General features: G+C 56.9%; 1 long non-coding RNA gene across 1 annotated transcript; it reads right to left on the minus strand.

The window, feature by feature from the left end:
• Positions 1 to 4,698: 4,698 nt before the first annotated feature.
• On the minus strand, positions 4,699 to 8,986 carry LOC140710499 (uncharacterized). Its single transcript, XR_012091566.1, has 2 exons — positions 7,497 to 8,986; positions 4,699 to 6,119 (listed from the first exon to the last, which is right to left on the minus strand). It is a non-coding gene; the product is annotated as an uncharacterized lncRNA (long non-coding RNA).
• Between the last annotated feature and the right edge of the window lie 2,176 nt (positions 8,987 to 11,162).

Raw genomic sequence — 11,162 nt, forward strand, 5'->3', positions numbered from 1 at the left:
CCCCAGTACCTCAGAATGTGACTTATTTGGAAATAGGCTTTTTGCAGATGGAATTCGTTAAAAGGAGGCCATGCTGGAGTAGGCTGGGCCCCTAAGCCAATGACCACTGTCCTTCCGAGAAGGGGAGATTTGGGCACAGATAGGCGCTGCAGAATGTGTGTGAAGAGGCAGACAGGGAGCGGGATGATGCTCCCACCAGCCAGGGAATGCCAAGGGTCCCAGAGGCACGGAGAGAGGCCAGGACAGACGCTGTCCCCTAGCCCCAGAAGGAACCAGCCCTGCCAACACCTTCATTTTGGGCGTCCAGCCTCCAGCACTGCAAGAGAGTATCTATTGTCTGGACCCCTGTCTGTGGTGCTTTGTGCAACAGCCACGGGACACCCAGGGGTCAAGTCTGACCAGCTGGATGGCTGCCAGCATGGTCTCGATTTTCTCCATGGGGGATGGAAGGCAGCTCCGCTCCCCATTCCTGGCAAGGCCCCCTCGGGGCTAGCCCTGCACGGTTCATGTCACAGAGGGGCCCAGTCCCCCTTTTCCCCCCAGAGAGGAGCTCTAGGCTGTTCCCGACAGCCCAGGATGACATGACGCGAGCAGCCCTCAGTCCCAAGTCACCTCTGTGACACCTGCTGCAGGTACCAGGCAGCTGTTGGAGAGCCAGCCTGAGGGGCTTCCAGTCACAGCAGATGAGGGTCCCTTGGTCCTCAGGGATGCGTCCTGGATAGGAGTCCAGGACTGCAGCTCCTGCTCACCTGGTTGCGCAAACTGAGTATTGAACGAGCGCCCCAGCACCAGGAAGGGCCCCCAGCACAGAGGATGTGGGACAAGAGTGGTACTGGGAGTAGCAGAGTTTCAACAGACAGAGGTGAAGGCCTCGGGCCAGCACAGCTCTGGCAGCCTCAGGGGCCCCCAACAATGTTGGGTCAGAGCCAAGAGGACGGCCTGGCCTCACACTGAGGCCACAGCAGGGCGGGCGGGGGGCTCACTCCCTGCACATTGCTTGCACCTCTGCTCTTGGCCCCATACTTTGTTTCTAAGGGCTCAGAAGTTGCACACTCACTTCCAGAACTCCTGTGCCTACAGGTGTCTTAGCCAGCTCTGCCGCAGGAGGAGGGGGCAACGCTTCTTGCTTCCAGTTGGCATCAGTGGCCACTAGGGTGAGGGCAGGTGGCCCCTCGGGCCAGGGCAGGTGTCCTCACCCTGCTGGGGGCAGCCCCTGGGGTCAGGGCAGGTGTCCCCACCCTGCTGGAAGTGGCACCTCACCAGCACATCCAGAGCCAGCTGCAGCTCTAACAGCTCGGCAGCACAGGCTCTGTGGGCTAGAGCAGCTCCTGTCGCTGGGAGCACGCTCCTGCCCTGGCCTTCCCCAGGCCTGCTTCTCCCTTCTGCTCTTCGGGCACCTCAGTAGCTAATTCCTGGTGTTAAAGCTCTTCTGTTGGAACATCTAGACCAGCTGGTTTTCCTCACAGGACCCTGACTGTCAGACCTACTGCCCTTTAGTGAAGTCAAGAATGAAAGAGCACCCCCAGGCCAGGTATAGGCCAGATTTGCTTCTGTGACACGTCCCACGCAGACTCACCTGAGTATGACCACCCCGTTCTACTGCAAATACAGGTGAAAGCCCCAATGCAAATACAAACACAAATACAAGCACAGATGCAAATGCAATGGCAAGTTCCAATGCAAATGCAGTTTGCAGCTGCACCCCTGAGACTACCTCCTCCCCACCACAGATGCACACGCACACATACTGACATATTCACACACACACACTGGTGCAGCCCTGCAGCTGCGCCCCTGAGACCACCCCTCCCCATCGCAGACACACAGGCACTCATACTGGCACATTGCAGAGCACTGTGTGGTAGCGTTGTTTTTAACTGCAAATGCCTGAACTCAATCTAGATTTCCATGCATAGTTATGAAACTTCCAATGGGCTGCTACTCAGCCGCGGGAAAGGCTGGGGCTGTGTGGCGGTGGAGAAGGAGCTCTGACGCACAGCATTCACTGAAAAAAGCGGAAGTGCACAAGAGCAGGAGCAGTGAGCCCCACCTCTGCACACAGGCGTAGACAGTGCTTGTGCCTATCCACTCGTTAACGCACAGAAGGATGCACACCACAGTTGGCCATGCTGCTTGTCTTGATGGGCGGGTGGGGACTGGGTAGAAGGAAGGCTTCACAGAGTAGATACCCCGTGGGGCCTTTAGAACTTTGAAGCATATGCCACGCTATAAAATACATGCAAAAATGTGCTATTTATTCAAGGATTGAACTTGAGTAACATGATTATTTCACAGAAGACCCTGGCACTCGAGGCAGGCCGCGGCGGGCAGGCAGCCCCCTCAGGGGACACAGCTGGCCCAGGCAGCATGCAGCAGCAGTAGGAAGATTCCCTGCTCACTGCAGACCTGAGCTCAAGCCAGAGGAGCCAGGCTTCCGAGCACCAGGGGCCCTGAGGCCACTGGAGAGGGTGGCTGTCCCACCCCTGGAGGCCCCAAGAGACCTCGTCTGGGGCTGGCACCTATGCCTACTTATTTGGCCATAATGAATGGGCACTCCCAGGAGTGGATGTGCCTAATAACAGTCCAGCAAGACTGCCTGGAGAGCCACCTCTGGTACACACTTTAAAGCCACACTGGCCACGAGGGACGCTGGTGAGCCGGTGGTCTGCAGAGCTACCCGCTGGGTGTATTTATGTCACCTCACTCCCAGCCAGCCAAGGGAGGCCAGGTAGCCCCTTGATGGAACCACTAATGTCACAGCCCACAGCCCCCACCAGGGACAGGCCCTGCAGCAGCCTGGAGGCTGATGTGACCACACCATCAATGGTCGTCAGCAGGGGCTCTGTGGAAGGACAGAGCTACTGGCGCCTTGGGGAGACGAGAGACCGGCTGCTGCCTGTAACTGCTGGCCCGGCTGTGGGCTCTCGGGTGAGGTCTGCAGCCATGCACTGGACCACCGTGTTGTACAGGAAGAGGACTTCTCACTGGTTTCCACAGTCTGTGCACCCTGACAGCGGGTTGTCTGCTGGAACTTGGTTCAGTATCTCTTGGTTGAAACGTTGGTGTTGCCAGGGCTTGAAAGCCCCTACCCGGGAGGGCTCCCCTGCTGGTTCTGACTTGCTGTCCTTGGCAGGTGAGGCTTCCTGCCCATCCCGTCAGCTCGAGGCCTATAGCCCCTCTCCCCTCTTCCTAGGAGCACCCTGACGCAGTCACACAGAGACCCACACGACTGACTTATGGACAGAGAAACCCGCTTTGCTGACTCTGAACACAGGTGGCCTGGCTCCTGCACAGACCCCCCGATTCTCTGGGCACACACTTCAGAGAGCCTCCCAGGGTCAATGCCACTTCAAGAAACCGGTGGCCTGGGAGTCTAGAATCTTCTGGCTATCAGTCAGCAGTGCCTGCCTGTGGGAGCCCAGGCCCTTAGCAAACTCCTAGGCTCGGTGCTTTCCCACAGCGAATCTTCAGTACTAAGATTCAGCTTCCAGCTTTCATCGGTTGTGTATGTCTTTCCTGGCCCAAATAACATCGTGGTGGGACACTAGATAGGAGCCTGTCCCCAGATAAATGAGTTGCAACAGTAACTAGTCACTAGTAATTAAACACACAGAGACAGACTATTATTTTTATTATTTTGAGACAGAATCTCGCTCTGTCACCGAGGCTGGAGTGCAGTGGCGCAATCTCTGCTCACTGCAACCTCCGCCTCCCAGGTTCAAGCGATTCTCCTGCCTCAGACTCTGGAGTAGCTGGGACTACAGGTGTGCACCACCAGGCCCGGCTAATTTTTCTATTTTAATAGAGATGGGGTTTCACTGGATGATTTACCCCTTTTAAAAATAATGCAGTTGGCTGGGCACAGTGGCTCATGCCTGTAATCCCAGCAGTTTGGGAGGCCGGGGTGGGCGAATCACCTGAGGTCAGGAGTTCGAGACCAGCCTGGCCAACATGGTGAAACCTCATCTCAAAATAATGATTTTGATTTTCGCTCATCAGAGCGAGATTCTATCTCAAAAGAATAATAATAATAGTAATAATAAAATGCACTTACAAGGAAATTAGCAATGCTAGACCCCCACCTACTCCCACCCCAACACCTTTGAGAAGAAAAATGCCCTCAAAGAAAGGGGGTGTCCAAAAAGGGCAGGACAAGAGCTCCCCAGGCCACATGGCTTTGGGACGTGGGGCGGGGGCTGCAGGCTCTACACGGCTTCAGGTTCCTCAGGGCTCCACCATACATTGATTCCGACGGCCTCTCTGCACAAGGAGACCATCTCCTGAATGTATGAGTTCTCTCCTTGCTTGCCTAACAGGGTGTTATAGCTTTGCTGTCTGTCATCACTGGCAGAGAGGTTTCTAAAAACAGACGCATCCATCTTCGTGGCCTCCCGGTCCGGTGGCAGGCATCCCAAACTCTGCTTCACAGATGGAAAAAGCTGAGAGGTTAATTAAACCGTTTGTTGTCCCACGCGGAGTCAGCTTTGGGGCTGGAAGCCACCGCAAGGCCTGGCTCCCCACGACGCTGGCTGACCCCGCAAGCAGCTGAAGGTTCCAGGACCCTCGGGGCAGCTCCCAGGCCAGCGAGGAAGAAGCCAGGGTGAAATGTGCAGAATGGATATTTTTCCACTCTTGGAATTCGTAATCACTTTGCTCCTCTGAGTCTCCAGGAATTAGCAATTGTGTCTATCGACCAAATTAAGGTGCACATTATTTGTGTTGTTAAACGACTCCAATTATTTCTTGGAGAAAATTTTGTACTTCAATTAACAAAAGGACACATGGGGCAGTTTCTGAGCAAAGCCAGATTTTATAATACTCAGAAGAATGAGGTCCAGCCCCGGGCCTCACCGCCCTCCTCTTGGCTTTTGGCCCAGCCTGTCCCCTGGCAGTGCCAGCAGCTTATCCACAGGTCCCCGAGGCCACCCGTTCGCTTCTCACTGGGGCTCTCCCCTCTGTTCTTTGAGAAGCAGGAAGCTGGATGGATCCATGTCAGGGGTGGTCCCCCAGAAGCAAAGGCTGAGGGGAGAGCTCTTGTGAGAGTGATTTACTGGGGGAATGGTCCAGGTTTTGTGGGGTGAATTGCATCCCTCAAATTCCCATGTTAAAGGTCTAACCCTCAGGACCCAGAGTGTGGCTGCTGTTGAGACAAGGTCTTTCAAGGTGATTAAGGTAAACGAGGTCATTAGGGTGGGCCCGGATCCGGTATGACTGGTGTCCTTATAAGAACAGGAGGAAAGGACACATGGGGATGTCAGGGGCCTGCTTGCCCAGAGGGACAGTCCTGAGACAGGGCAGCAAGAGGGTGGAGTCTGCACATCATGGAGGGAGGGTTGGGGAGTAGGGGAGAAAGCAGCCCTGGGGGCCTGGATCCTGGACCTCCAGCCTCCAGATGGTGAGAAATCGGGTCTGCTGTTGAAGGCCTCAGGGTGTGCTGTTTCAGTTTAGTGGCCCAAGCCAACTAAGACCAGGGGAAGGGGCTGGCAACCAGGCTAAGCCGAGATGTGGGCGGGAGGGGAGCGGTGGCTGGGTCCTGGGGCTGGGAGCCTGAGTTGCATGCCCGGTGGCACCCCTCCCAGACTCACAGCTGTGAGCCCCTAGCAGCTTACGGTTGTGGTGGGTGATGAGTCCTGTGGAGAGGGATGGGAGTGGAGACCCTAACAGCACCTGCCCCTCCACATTGGACGCTCAGCCAGCAAGATCAATGCGGAACTCATGGAATAGCCAACCAACCACCAATCACCGATCAGCCAACGTCCCGGCAGAATTATCTCAGCATCTGGATGTTGGCGCCACGGGGACCTCAGGCTGCAGAGGACGGGCCGGTCTGTGAATGGAGATGGTGCCCAAGCTCTTGGCTGCAGAGGACAGGCCAGCCTGCGAGTGGAGACGGCACCCGATCTTGTGGCAATGTTACGGCGAAGCCAAGACCTACCCCTGCCCGTGCCCGACTTTCCCGAGGTGCCAAGTCCTCGGAGCGCGTCTCGTGGCTCCGGGCTCACTGGCTTCTAAATCTCCTCCTTCTGTCCTTCCGTCTCAGTCTCAGCTTTCACTCTTCCTTCTCTCAGGGAGAAAAATAAACCTCTGTGGCTGGCATTTGCAAAAAGGATAGACTCTTCCTGAGGAAATAAAATAGATTTCAGTCAATGAATATGCAAATTTGAGGAGGCCAACACCCAGGACTCAGGGCTGGGAGACATTGGAGCCCAGCAGCCTCCTGGCCGGATGCTCACACGAAGCCCATTTCAGCCAAAGGTATCAGGTTGTTCACTGTGTAGACACACACTACACACACACACACACACGATAAGCAACCATTTTGGGGTGCAAGTACTGTAACTCAAAACTTGCCAGCTTTCAAGACCTGAATTCGGCGCAAGAGGCGTGTCCTGGCCTTTACATTGCAGCATGGTTTTTTATTTTATTTTTTACATTTTAAAAAAATCAGGCAGCCTCCAGAATCACAGCAGATTCAGAGACAACAGCATGATATTTTAAAGCAAGAGACGGGCCTTGGCACTTTTTCGACAAAATGGAGTCCTGAGTGGGTGGTGGCCATCACGTTGGGCACAGACCAGAGAGCAGAACCTGGGGTCTGCAGAAAAGCTCAGCCAGCACCCAGAGCGGCGGGGGAGGCTGTGCGAGGAGAGCCAGCCTTCCGCAGAGCTTGGGGAGGCTGGTGTCACGGGGGAAATGAAAACAGGACTTCAAAGAGGGAGCGGGCAGAAGCCCATGCAAAGAATTTTCTAGTTCCTAACCTGGAACAGGCACCGGCTCCGAGGCACACGGCACACAGCCTCTGCCTTCACCATGTGCTGTCCACGCGTCCCGAGCCCCAGGCTCCCACTTGCCTGGCTAAACCCCCACCCTCCACTCCCTGTCACCGGCTGCTGCCAGGGGTCCATTCACCCCAACCCCATTCTGAGCAGAGACCACCCTGGGCCCCTGTAATGGATCCTCATGGCGGCCACTGTGTGAGAACCTTTCCCTGCGGGTTTATCCCAGTCACGTGAATCAGGCTGTGAGTGAATGTGTGTATTCCTTGGGTGCCTACTTAGAGCAGAAGGAAAGCAAAGATGCTCACCGGGTAGCTGGGAGTGCCGCTTCTCTGCCCACGCGCCATGGTGTGTGTGAGCTCAGGGCACGCGGGCATACACGTGCCTGTGGCTCCCACAGGAGGAGCAGGCCCCTCCTGAAACCCAAGGCCCACATCCCCAGGAGTCTCGGGCAGATGAGCGGAAGGCACCTGGGAGCCAGGGACAGGGCCGCCCCCCCGAATACAGGCTTTCCCGCCTCGCTTCTGTCTTAGCGGCATTGATGCCACACGCATTCACCTCTCCGTGCCTCGGTTTTCTCACCCATAAAATGGGGGCTCGCTCTGCCTGCCCAGTTGCTGTGCAGATTGAGCCAGGCCTGTACAAGCCCATGTGGGGACCCCTGGGTGACTGCGGTCTCCCACCTCCCCCCACCCTTCCCACTGCAGGACTCGAGCACGCCAGGCCCACCGTCACCCCCTGCTCTCAGTCTCCACGCACAGCCAGGTGTGGGCGGTGCACTGTGGGCCCAACGGTGGACCGTGGCAAAGGTGGTTCCCAGAGCCCTGTGTAGTGGGGGTCCCGTACCCCCATTGGCTGGGGGTCTTGGCTGGGCCAAGGCCATAGCGCAGCGTGGCTCACACTTCTGTTCCATCCTCTGCATCTCTGCGTCAACTGCAAACAACAGCCACAGTTCACATCTGGATCTGTGTGGTGCCCTTCAGTTTAAAACCCCTGCCCAGAGGCCATCTCCTTTGAAACGTCCCAGGCAGGTGTCAAAACGATCCTCCCTCCACATGTCAAAGAAATGCAACCCCGAGAAGCCCGAGGCCTCCAGGAAGAGCTGCGGGCTGGCCCCACCCACCAGCAGCTGCGGGCTCCCAGTCACGGTCCTCTGAGGACAGGCTTCTGTTTCCCACTCCCCGGTGAGCGGGCATCATGGATGTCAGTGCCAATGACAGGCCTTCGTCCTTTGGATAAACTCCACGTGGAGTGGAAGGAAAGATGGGAGCACTCTAGAACCTGAGCATTTTATAGCAAGACTACTGTTCTCACCACTGATTTCCAGTGTCCAGGGCAGAAAGATGAAGAGATATCGTTTTGCCTTAAATGGGAGTGAAAGACAGAGGCAGCGTGGCAGCCGGTGATGGACAGACCCGTGTCTGCTGGCAGGACATCCCGGCCGCCTCCGTCTCACACAGATGGAGCAAGCAGTTTTCTCTACAACGTGGCTTCTTTAGGAGGCAGCTCGGCTGCCCAGATCCCTCCTATTTTTTAGTTCTCAAGCCCTGTAGGGTGTTTTTGGTCACAGTTGTTGGGGTGACAACAACTGTGTTTGCAGTCCTGACCCTCCTGAGTTCCAGTGGCCCTGTTCTGGAAAGCTGCCTGGGGCCGGGACTCCTGGAACAGACACTGAGCCACAGGCCGGCCCGGCGGCTTGGGTTCACCTCAGCCTCTTCGTGTGTAATGCCCTGGGATCGGCCCATGCACGTTCAGATGACACTGTACATATAAATAACTTGTAGCCGAGAATAGGATGGGGTGGGGACGAGGGGAGGGTGGAATGTACCACAGCAGCAGAAGCCACTGTGGATGCCTTTGCCAGTTGCACGGAAGGTTTTTAAACCCAGCCCTGCGGAGTAGCCCTCTCCTGGGCCGGGAGAACGATGGGGAGAGAGCTGACATTCAGCCTTCATCACTGGAGCTGTTCCTTCTTCTGGCTCCCCAAGGGCCTGTTCATGATCACACCTTGTCTTGCTTGGGGAGTGGCCCCTGTGACCCCTTAGAAGTGCAAATCCAAGGCAGCAGAAGCCACGTGCCGTACCAGTGCCCACCACTGCTTAATTCAGGCGGAATCATGGCTCGGAAGGTTCCATCCACTTTCCAAGGGAAACATGTCCACGGGGAATCTCTTCCTGCATATTTTCTCATGACCTTTCTTTACATCCCAGGTCACAGCTCTCGACATGTTATCCCCGCTCTGCCGTCACACATGGCATAATCCGCGCCCCCCACCCCCCACATCAGCTGCTCCATGAGCCGCACTCACAGTCACAGGCCGTGCCGGCGGCCACCCCACCTCCTCCCGCCCCGGCAGGAAACGCTCAGCTGCACCATCACCATCTGCTCGGCTCCTCAGCCAGCCACGCTCCAGGAGCCCTGGGGGCGAGGCGGCCGCGGCGTCCTCCACGTCTGTGTCTCCCGGCGCGTCAGCCGCCCCACGCTGTCTCTGGAAGCTTCCGGAGCACCCAGGCCTTCTGCATTCCACGTACTGCATGTGCTCCTGAGCCGCTGTCTCAACTTTACAAAACGGAATCTCGCGGTCCATGCGCTCAGGGAGGCGGCTGGCAGGATTTTCTGGCAAACTAAGGGTATTCTTTCCTGGCCAAAAGAAAAGTCTTTTGGAAAATGAATAATCTCTCCCTAATTTGCTTGACTAAGAAGATGGGTTTTTGCACAGTGGGTTTCTTGAAGGGAGGCAGCTCTTGAGATTCTGTTCATAATCCAACATGACAAGGGTGACCCTATAATTTACCGACCCATCTGAGCCCCTTGAGAAGAAACGAGAAGGTTGTTAACACACACGCCGGGACCACAGCCATCACTGGGCCTGTCCTGGGCAAACCGATTTGTGATGGACGCCGTCGACCTTCACCGTGGTCAGCCTAAGTGACCTCGGCGTGCGCCTGCCACGATTTCCTGGAATCACTCTCTGGGTTCCAGGCTTCTTGGCCTGTGGTTTTGGGGCTGGTTTCTCTCAGTTCTCAGATCCTGGCCAGAAGTTTGTGGGCAGATTGGTGTCTCTGATGAACGAGGGCTGCTCATTCAAGAAACTAGCATAGCAAATGGGAGGTGGTGCAGGTCTCCCTGCGAAGCCCTCGAGCTCACTTCCCTGCCCCGACGTGTCGTGATTTTACTTTGAAATTTCCAGTGGATGCAACAGTGTCAACCATGTGCACTTGGGGTCAGGCTCTCCGGCCCGGCAGCTGGACTGTTGCGAGTACACATGGCCTCAGGGAAAAGTCCTCTGCTGCAGGCCGTGGGGGAACTCGGCTCTCACAGTGCCTGTGCCTGAGAAAGCCGCTCCAGACTCGCCAACCTGGCCGTGTGTCCTGTCCGGAAGGCAGGGTGGGGCTGGTGCTGGTTACAGACGATCCTCCGAAGGTGCGACCGGGCACCCCTCCTGCAGCTGGGGCAGAGAGAGGCACAGGGAGCCTGGCTCCCTCCACCAGGGCCCCCCCGGCAACCTTCGGGAGAGGAAGGCAGGGGAGGAACGGCCCTGCTCCCGAGGGTGCAACGTGTAGGTGGCCCAAGGGGGTCATCTGCATCCTGGTTAAGGGGGAGCCCACCTGCCTCCCCCAGGTCAGGAACACTCCCTGGAGGCCATGGTGTGGAGCGTCCACCTGGGCTTCATCCTCCAGCTCAGCTGCGGGGCCCTGGGAAGGGACAGGCCCAGCACCCTTTCAGCCAGGCTGAGCTGCAGGCAGAGCTCCCTGCCTGGGAGAGACAAATCCACCGCTGAGAACACACCCTCAAGGTTCGCCCTTCCCCACTTCTGTGTCACCCCTTAGCTCTAAGGTGCTAATTCCATCTCTAGTTTCAATAGGCTGATTGCTCTTAAGGGAAAACGGGATTGTACAATCTGGCCTCGGTGGCCAGGGCTCTTGGTCTCTCCCCAGTAAGAGGATGCACTTTCCAGCCCTGCTGATGGTCAGCGGGGACCGCATGGAGGCTTTGGCAGATGAAATGGGGCACAGTGGCATAGCCCTGCCCCAGCGGAAGCCTCAGAGCCACGGCTGGGCTCCGCCAGGCCTGCTCCAGCGGCCATGAGGACCTTGCCTCACAGGCAGGGGCTGCACCTCCTCCCTGGTTCCAGAAGGAAGAGGCACAGCCAACACGCCACTCGAGCAGGAAACCCTGGGGGAGGTGGGACGCGAGGTCCTGTGTCTGATACTACAGTGTAACCAGCTAGAAACTGACTCAAAGGGGCACTTTTACAGCAGAAAGAGATGAAGCACATGTGCACCTGCCCCATCTAGGCGTGGACGGCTCCATGGCTGTGTTCGAGCCCCACACCAGCCTGGGGGGTTATGCTGCCCTGGAGGACAGCTGACCTCAGTTCTCCAA

The sequence above is a fragment of the Chlorocebus sabaeus genome, chromosome 2 (genome assembly GCF_047675955.1).
Source record: "Chlorocebus sabaeus isolate Y175 chromosome 2, mChlSab1.0.hap1, whole genome shotgun sequence".
NCBI classification, from domain to species: domain Eukaryota; kingdom Metazoa; phylum Chordata; class Mammalia; order Primates; family Cercopithecidae; genus Chlorocebus; species Chlorocebus sabaeus.